The sequence below is a fragment of the Cynocephalus volans genome, chromosome 6, assembly GCF_027409185.1.
Source record: "Cynocephalus volans isolate mCynVol1 chromosome 6, mCynVol1.pri, whole genome shotgun sequence".
Taxonomy (NCBI): domain Eukaryota; kingdom Metazoa; phylum Chordata; class Mammalia; order Dermoptera; family Cynocephalidae; genus Cynocephalus; species Cynocephalus volans.
The window spans coordinates 5,234,052-5,242,146 of record NC_084465.1 but is presented as its reverse complement, the minus strand read 5'-3'; the positions used below and the strand labels follow the sequence as shown (position 1 = coordinate 5,242,146).

At 39.7% G+C, this 8,095-nt stretch overlaps 1 pseudogene; it reads right to left on the bottom strand.

Annotated features, from left to right (window-relative positions):
- Window positions 1-688: 688 nt before the first annotated feature.
- LOC134381320 (U2 spliceosomal RNA) lies at window positions 689-786 on the bottom strand (annotated as a pseudogene).
- Between the last annotated feature and the right edge of the window lie 7,309 nt (window positions 787-8,095).

Genomic DNA, 8,095 nt, shown 5'->3' with positions numbered 1-8,095 from the left:
GGAGGAGGAGAGCACAGCTATGGCTAAGGTTGGTCCCCTCCAAATGGGATCTCCACACTGAGTAGTTTGCTCTGCTGACTTTTGTGGCCCCCTGGTAGTACTGACCCCAATCACAGTGGGAGGTCTGCAAAGCTGACCTTAGGCGCAAAGCTCCCCAAAGCTCTTTTCCCTGGTGCCTTCCTGCACAGCTCGTGTCCCTTTGTTCCCAGATACCGAGCACTTTTTGGTTCTCTAATTACCTAGTCAACAAGGAAATAGCACTTCTACGTGAGGCCTGAGCAGCTGTCAGTGTTACCCTACCAGGGTCAACACAGCCTATGTGTAAGAGTAATATAATATTTGTAAGGCAGTGGAAGTTGAAAATCCACTAACATCGTTTACTTCATTTGCAGCTCACTATAATGCTGAGGAGCGTAGTGCAGGCGTGACTGTCACTATCATCAGATGGGGAAACTGAGGATTGAGATGCTGAGTCACAGGCCACCAACCCTGCTGGAAACATTTTCACTGTATCACAGCTCCATTCCTGTAACCATGGAGGCACTGATGTTGACATCAGGCGGAAGGGCGAGGACTTCACTCCTGACGATGTCTCCTGTAGTTCACAATTTGACCACTTACTTTGTTTCCAAAAAGTTAATAAAATAACAACAACCTGCCTCTCCCCCCCACAAAAAAAGAAAGAAAGAAAAGGAAAGAAAAGAACCAGACTGCTCAGTGAGAGGCACATTAAACATATGAGAACAGATACTATACTTGATCTTAGCCAAAAGGCCAAGAAGGAACTAGTCATATTAAAGAAGCTCACTTTCAACATCAGCTTTCCTACATTTTCTTTTTTGAATCCAGCTTCCACTCGATGGCTGATGGACCACTTTGCTTATTAAACACAAGAGCGAGGAAATCAGTCACCAACTCCGCCCCCCGCAATTGTAACTGCAATAAAATGTTTCACATTAACCAGAGCTCTCTGAAAATTAATATCTAATCACAGTACTCCCCAGAAGCACTTATTTTTTATTTTCTTTTTTCTCTTAAATGGCATGATGGATAATAAAATTCCCACAAAACTTAGCAAGTGAAATGACTTCCTTAATAACCTTGCCCCATTCTATATAATAAGCATTTGTTTTGTTAATGGTTTTGTTAAAGGCAGTAATATTTAGCATTCCTTTCAGAGCTTTTTCTTAAGAGAAAGGATTTGAATCAAGCAATGAAGATGATCCTGAAAAACCCTGGTGTGACTTCAGGCCTTTTAAGCTGACACACACATGCACACACACTCACTAGAAGGGTGGCTCTGTCACTATTCAAAGGACCCCTCTCAGGTAGAGCCCAAGCTTCCTCCTTCAGCTCTTGCTTACTGAGGTCATCTCCTGCTGAAAGGCTGAGTTCACTCCTGGTGTCTGGCTTATGTTCTAACATATATTTATACGAAACGACGGGGACATGGAACTCCTGTGGGTGTGACTGCTGAGAGACTAGGTCACACCTTCCAAATATAGCTTATCTGTCCCTTGATCATCACATGTGGGTCAGCTCAAGGCCAGGACCAGGAATGAAAACATCAGCATAGAAATGAAGTAAATGCTCAAACACTTGGTCGCCCTAGACATTGAGCCAAAGGCCGATCCCTCTGAATTCTGTTTTTGTAATAGAAGCATTCGTCAGGCAGTGCACAGTAGATGTTTACATAAAGCAAATAAACAGGTGCGGATAAATTCCAGGCCGTGTCCTGGGGCTTAGCTTCCATCCATTCATTCATTCAGCACAATCACCACCTTCTACAGCTACCGCTATGATCCTGGACAATGAGGACTCACACTTAGGACAGTGATTTTAAAGAAGTCCCAAAATGTCACTGCATTTTGGCTTTGATGTACCAATACAAAATAGTAGACAAATATCTTTCTCTGAAGACCGAATCAACCAAAATGTTCACTTAACCAGAAGGCCCACCTACTCAAGCCCCCCAGTTTTTATACCTCGCAGATGCCTTTGCTTTTGAACAATAGGAGTATAACATCTCCAGTAAAGTCTTGTTGCTAACTGGAAATTATCATGTCTCACAGGGCAGTGCAATAAAGAAAAAAATGGCATTTTATGTTGACATAATTATTGTGGTTTATTTTTGGAGACATAAATTGTAACGATTCAACTGACTAAATTTAACACAACTTAAAATTACATGTAGTCACTATAGACAGAGGCATAAGCAAGGATTGTCAGAGAAAATGCAAGTCATTAGCTGTTTCAAACTTTTTCCGAACTTTTTTTTTAGTCCTAGAGACATTGTTCAAATTAAATTGTATGTAGAACTTTATTTTTAAAACAGAAAAAAAAAAAAGAGCTGTTTCTCTGCTTGCTGCTGCCAAAAGCATCCTGTATCTGCAGCCAGGACACCGTTACTGCCCCAAGTGCTCTCAGGAGGTTTTGGGGTGCTCACACTAAAGCATAATCTAATCCACTTGTCTAGCTTTGGGGGACTGTGGAACACAGCTTTTAAAGACATGGGTTCCAGAGTGAGCCTGTTGAAATTTATACTTGGTTCTGCCACTTGTTAGTGGTGAGACCTCAAGTCACCTCACCTCTCTGTGCCTGTTCCACAAATAAGAAAATGAATTTGTAGGGTTATGTGAGATACTCTCATGAAAGAACTAGAGTGGTGTCTAACACAAAGGAGTTCTCAGTAAATTTTCTTTACTATGAAGGAGATAAGATTGATAAACTTTTCAATGGTATAGCAGCTCCCAACTGCACGGGTCATTACTTGAGGTGTAGTGAAACCACAATTTGATAGAGAGACAGTCCTTTCTCGAAAGTCTCAAGTTTTAAAATCTGTAAGTTTGAAATTATTTAAAACTAAAAATCATTATGCATTAATAATATGCTACTTTCACAATTAATATTTTTAAAATCTCATGTACATTTTAAGGTAACAAATAGATTTAACAGGACATCTATTCTACTCCTTCTTGTGTAGTCATTCTACAAGCTAAGAGAAGTAAGCATGTTGAAATGAGATGTATGATCAAGATATCTGGCAACCTGGAAGCTCTTTTCAAGGGAACCTTCTGTGCTGGATGTGCTCTCTGAGGTGTGCACACAAACTACAGGTTTTGTTTTTCTTTTCCTTAGTCCCTTTTCCAGAAATTATAACCTATGAGTCATTGACTTACATATTAAACCCTTAGAGCAATCCAATGAAGTTCCAAAATGTGGACAAAAATAACAAACACCAAGGTTAAGATGCAAGAGTTCTTTAATCTTTTTTCAATCATATTTTTGTTCTACTCAAAACACAAATAAGGCATTGATTAATGATGTTAATATGGCTAACTGTTGTAAAGAACTCAGGAAGAAGACCAGTCACAGAAACTCTGGCCAGGAACTGTCTTCGTGACTTGGCCATCTTGTTGACCCTTTTGCATGTGCAGAGTGAGGGAAATGGACAAGATTCAAGGTTTTCAGTGGGGGCGCACCACCCTGCAGGCACGTCCAAATGATGGGGAAGGTTTCTTTTTTTCCCAGTACTCCTCTGATGTCTATTTGTCTCAGTGTAGAGATGTTGGTCTCCCTAGTAGTCTTGCTATAGAGAGCTTGGTGAGAGGTGGGCTTCTGTTTTTGTCTAAGGTGGGCCTTACTAGCAAAACTATTAGACGATCAGAGGTCTCCTCTGCCATAGTACATTTCTACCATTTCTAGTATTCTCTATCCCCTTTTCTGCTCTATTTTTCTTAATAGCATTATCATTCTCTAACATTTTAATATATAATGATTCATTCATGTTTTTATAGTATCTCTTCTCCCACTAGAATATAAGCTCCAGAAGACTGGGGCTTATTGTGTTTGTTAATGTCTAGAATGCCTGGTGCGTAGAAACACACCATAAATTGTTTTTTCATATCTCCCTCATTCTTTCATTCAAAGCCTGGTTGTGAGTCATTTGTATATAAAGAGATTCCCTTCTTTGCTTTTTGTTTGTTTGTTTTGCTGAAATCACAGCAAGTGGACTGGGTTGAGCAAAAAAGATAGGCTGGGGGCTTGGGAGACGGGAAGGAGAGAAGAGGAAAGGTGATGATTTTACATATCTTACACATTTTCCTGAGTAGAGAGGAATTTCTGTTGATTCTCAAGGCAGCTCCTAGGGTGAGAGGCCTTCCTCTGTCTGGTGGCCAGCTGGGGGTCAGGGCAGCCTCAGACGAACACCTTCAAAATAGAAAATTAATTTTTGAATTCTCTGAACCACTTTTCTTTTGTGAGACCAGCAGCTGCAAAACACTTTAATTTGCATTTAAATGTACTGCTTTTAAAATAAACATTATGAAATCAATTATTCTGTTTTAGAGTATTATGAAAATCACCATTTATTAAACCTACCATTAACAAGGAAGGAATTTAAAATGAAAACTCAACCAAATATTAAATTTTCTATTCCGCCGGGTAACTATACCAAAATCACCAAACTCCTGGTTTGTTTACTGCCAATATGAAAACAGGTGGTATCACTGTATGGAAATAGTATCTGGGGTCTCCCCAAGATTCCTCTAAACCTCCCCCTCCTTTGCCCACCCCAACTTCAGTTTCCCTGTTCCGCTCTTCTGCCCTCCCTCTACACGACCCTGTCCTCCAGAATGGTTCCCTGAGTCCTAGTGTGGTGGAGAAATGACCGGTCTCATACAAGAGCAAAGGTCTCGCATCATTTCCGTCAGCCCCCCTCGCCTTTGACAAAGTGCAGACCACTCCTTGCCTGCAAGCCCTGAAGTAACACTAATTCCATAACAACATTGTAACATAAAACTGGGTCCAGAAGAAAGAGACGAACAGGGGACCAAACATTGATTGAGGGAGGTCATGAGTATGGGTCAGCTGTAAGTGGTCACCCTGCATATGGAGAGAAGGGGCACCTTTTTTATTTTTTAAATAGAGGAATTTATCACTATAAACTCTCTCTTAGAGCTTTTGTCACAACCTATAAGTTTTGGGATGTTGTGTTTTTATTTTCATTTGTCTCAAGATGTTTCTGATTTCCCTTTCGATTTCCTCTTTGAGCCATCAGTTGCTTAGGAATGTGTTGTTTAATTCCCACATATCTCTGAATTTTTCCTTCTGTTATTGATTTCTAGTTTTATACCATTGAGGTTGGAAAAGACACTAGGCATGATTTGAATCTTAAATTTGTTAAGACTTGTTTTGTGGTCTAACATATAATCTCTTCTGGAGAATGTTTTATGTGCACTTGGGAAAAATGTGTATTCTGCTGCTGTCAGATGGAATGTTCTGTATGTGCCTGCTAGATCCATTTGCCTATAATGTTGTTCAAGTCCACTGTTTCCTTCCTTATTGATTTTCTGCCTGGATGTTCTACATGCTGCTCAAAATGGGGTATTGAAGTTTCTACCATCATTGTACTGCCATCTCTATTTCTCCCTTCACTTCTGTTAATATTTGCTTATATATTTAGGTACCCTGATGTTGGTATACATATATTTATTTATAATTGTTATATCTTGCTGAGGAGTTGATCATTTTGTTATTATGTAGTGTCCTTCTTTGTCTTACTTGTTATTGAGTGTTTGGAGCACTTTATTCTCGTTTTATGTAAAATTTTAAAAATCTGCCTTCTACTGGGGTTAATACAGAAATGGGACAAGTTGATTGCTGTTCTAGTTATGTCACTAATTAGTTTGTAACATTGAAGAAGCTACATGACTACTTTGATACTCAGTTTGTTCATCCATTAGAGAAGGGCATTTACATGACACATTTTATGGAATTTCCAGTTTTCACATTTATAACAGATTGAATGTAAAAATGGCCTCAATTCTAGGCATGCAGAGCAATTTTTTTAAAATACAGAATTGCTTGCATCACTGCTCATTATTGTAAATATGAGGTGAATTTCTTCTGCCTGGGTGAATTTAGGTGAATTTATTTCTTGGATATAAGTGAGCAAAGTCTTACCCATGGTGACATCAAAGGCCATTTGAATAACGCCTTTATTATATTTATAAAAATGATGCATGATCACTATAAAACATTCAAACATTCAGGCAATTCAGAAAAGTATGAAGAACTAATAAATCATCTCAAGTCTTCAAAATTAGGAGTGTTATATGGTAAGTATCATTTTAGATATTTTTTCTATACAGCTATATAAATAGAAGAATGAGGAAGAAGAAATTTTGAAGCATAGATTCAAACCATGCATATTATTTTTAATTTTGAAAGTATTACATTTAATAATCCTTCATTTGATCAAAGAGATCAAAAGAGTTGAAATTCAGATAAATAATGATTCGTCCCTTAGAAACTAGTTTCAATAAATTTATTCAAAATCTAGAACAGACATAGATTTGCTTTTCTTCTTTACCACCAACACCACCATTTAAAATTTTGTAGATTGCCTGATTTCACACAACCTTACCCCAGTCCAAGGGGCCGTGTTACAGCAGCTGAGCACAAGACAGCAAAATTCACTGATCTTACTGTGTATCTGTCATCTCAAAACCATCCAAACATAGAGCAAAACTTAGCCCATGCACCTAGCATCCAAATTGTGGCTTTTGATAGCATTTCCAACTTAAACAAACTGGGACTTCTTGGAGAAATAAACTATTTGAGGTCTGGGCAGAGAAATACAATATGTGCCTGGATCAGCTTTTTGTTCCAGAAAGCAGGGAAGTACTCATAAAAGAAGGGGAGTATGTCAGACAACACCAGAGCCGGCTTGAAGGTGCTCTTGTGGGCCATATCTAGAACTGTTTAATGTTAGTGCTTTAAGAGTCTATGCTAATGATAAGGAAAGAAGAAAGGAAGGAAAGGAGGGGGGAGAAAGAGAAAGCTGTCCTTTACAGTAGGATGCCAACTAATGAATGTAGAAGTAGTGACAGAGTCAGGAAATAACAATTTTTCAAACGTCATAGTAAATATTAATTTAAACAAATAGTGGACACTAAAACTATTTCTTTCTTTTGTTGTCCCTTATATATGGGGCATTGTATTTAGGTTTTACATTGTATGATAAGTTGGACCCCTTTCCTTGTCTAGTTGTTGAATCTTTGACTGTGGTATGGGTCAAATGTGTCCCCCAACCTTTCCTGTACTGGAAACTTAATCTCTATTGTAACAGTGTTGAGAGGGTGGGAAATCCAGTTACGGAATTTGAAAGGTGGGGCCTGTAAGAGGTGATTAGATTGTGAGGACTGTGCCCTTGTGAATGGATGGGTCCATCCATGGGGTGATGGGCCTGGTTCTCATGGCTTTAAATGGAGAGCAAGTGAGCAGGTCAGCTCTCTCCTGCTCAGCCCATGCTTGCCATGTGACACCCTGCATGGCTGTAGAAATTCACCACCAGAAAGAAGGCTCTCACCAGATGTGTTCCCTGGATCTTGGACTTTCAAGCCTCCAAAACTGTAAGAAGTAAATTTCATTTTTTTACAAATTACCTATTTCTAAGTATTTTGTTATAAGCAATAGAAATGAACTAATACAGATAAGATCCTTGACAGTTATGGTCTGAATGTCTGCCCCCCCCCCAATTCTTATGTCGGAATCTAATCCTAATGTGATGATATTTGGAGGTAGGGCCTTGGGGAGGTAATTAGGTCATGAGGGTAGAGCCCTCATGAATGGGAGTTGTGCCTTTATTAAAACAGGCCAGAGAACTAGCTCACCCTCCTTCCACCAGGTGAGGACACAGAAGTCAGCAGTCTGCAGACTGGAAGAGGGCCCCACCATGCTGGCACCATGATCTTGACTTCCAGTCTCCACAACTGTGAGATGATAAATTCTGTTGTTTAATCCACCCGTTTTGTGGTCACTTGCATGGCAGCCCAAGCTGACTGAGACCCTGAGCCAGTCCATCTCAAAAGTAGCACAGAATAGATCAGAGTAGTGAGCACAGGGACCACATTGGACACCAAGGCAAAGTCTAGTCAAGGCCAGCAGAGAGCAAACAGCTGAGGATTTTGTGGGTTCTGAAGCCAAGTTGCTGGACAGTAAGTCTGGGCTTGGTTCCCAGAAGAACAGATGTATTTAACCTCACTCTGTTACAATGGCTTGTCTCCTGAGAAGACAGACTCCAAGCCACTTG